This window comes from Perkinsus marinus (genome assembly GCF_000006405.1).
Source record: "Perkinsus marinus ATCC 50983 genomic scaffold scf_1104296970796, whole genome shotgun sequence".
In the NCBI taxonomy this organism is placed as follows: Eukaryota; Perkinsozoa; order Perkinsida; family Perkinsidae; genus Perkinsus; species Perkinsus marinus.
The window spans coordinates 1-1,219 of record NW_003202319.1 but is presented as its reverse complement, the minus strand read 5'-3'; the positions used below and the strand labels follow the sequence as shown (position 1 = coordinate 1,219).

Below are 1,219 nucleotides of genomic sequence, written 5' to 3'. Positions count from 1 at the left end.
GGAGTGAGCAACCTGCTCCTGCTCCTCATACCCGACTAGAGCCTAATGCTGCTGTAAGCCACTTGCCAGGATTGAACTGACGACCTTCTGTTTGCGAAGCGGACGCTCTACCACTAAGCTAAAGTGGCGCACAGATTAAGTATATGAATCAATCATTTTCCTGTCCCGTTCACAGAATGGGCCATCCTGCTCCTGGTTCTCGTACCAGACCAGAAATTTATGGTGCTATAAGCCACTTGCCAGGATTGAACTGACGACCTTCTGCTTACAAAGCAGACGCTCTGCCACTAAGCTAAAGTGGCACATAGAGCGAGTACATAAATTAATAATCTTTCTGTATCCTTTGCGGAGTGAGCAAACCTGCTCCTGCTTCTCGTACCAGACCAGATATTTATGGTGTTATAAGCCACTTGCCACGATCGAACTGACGACCTTCTGCTTACAAAGCAGACGCTCTGCCAGTAAGCTAAAGTGGCGCACGAAATAACTTCATAAATCAATAATCTTCCTGTATCAGGGTTTGTCCGTTTTGGGAAAAAAGGCGATTTTTTCCCATTTCCCATATTTCCCGGAAATTCCGGGAAATTTTCCCGGAAATTTCCCACATTTTTTCCCACATTTTTCCCGAGTTCGGTCCAGCGTTTCGGCATTACACGGAATAAGCGGTGGTCTGAACATGCGTCTTTCTTGCATTTACAGGAAAATTGGCACTTGGGCGTGTAATCCGCACTGCGGCGATGAGTAGCCGCCCTTACGTTTCATCTTATATAAAGGATTGAGCTCGATAACCATGTCTTGTGGTGGTTAATTGCTACTAGCAATATGCCTACTAGCCGATCTACTGTAGTTCAATTTCTGAAAGCTCTCTTCTTAATGATGGGAGCCTCCCATTGGGAGGCCGCGGTCGTCCATGCAAGGGTAACTTCCGACCAGACGGCTTTTTCGAGCTTGGAGTGTGGGGGATAATTTTGCTACGCGCTTTGGAAAATTGTTAATCAACTAGACCTGTCACTCACTGTGAGTGACTCACACTACAACCCGTATAACTCAATGGTCAAGGCCTGACCATGAACCTGTGAATTTTATGGCGAGCGCGGTGATAAAACGCGCTCATGATATGGCGCGCGCCCGGTAGAAGGAAATATTCGAGTCGGCAGTTTCTGGTCATTTCTGTAAGCGAATCTTTTGCTATTCTCATCAATAAGCTACAACAATATGT

At 46.3% G+C, this 1,219-nt stretch overlaps 3 non-coding genes across 3 annotated transcripts; all 3 read right to left on the bottom strand.

Moving 5' to 3' along the window:
- Positions 1-56: 56 nt before the first annotated feature.
- Positions 57-128, bottom strand: Pmar_PMAR020147. The gene has a single exon. It is a non-coding gene; the product is annotated as a tRNA-Ala (tRNA).
- A 102-nt stretch (positions 129-230) lies between these two features.
- Pmar_PMAR020146 lies at positions 231-302 on the bottom strand. The gene has a single exon. It is a non-coding gene; the product is annotated as a tRNA-Thr (tRNA).
- A 102-nt stretch (positions 303-404) lies between these two features.
- Pmar_PMAR020145 lies at positions 405-476 on the bottom strand. Its single transcript has one exon. It is a non-coding gene; the product is annotated as a tRNA-Thr (tRNA).
- Between the last annotated feature and the right edge of the window lie 743 nt (positions 477-1,219).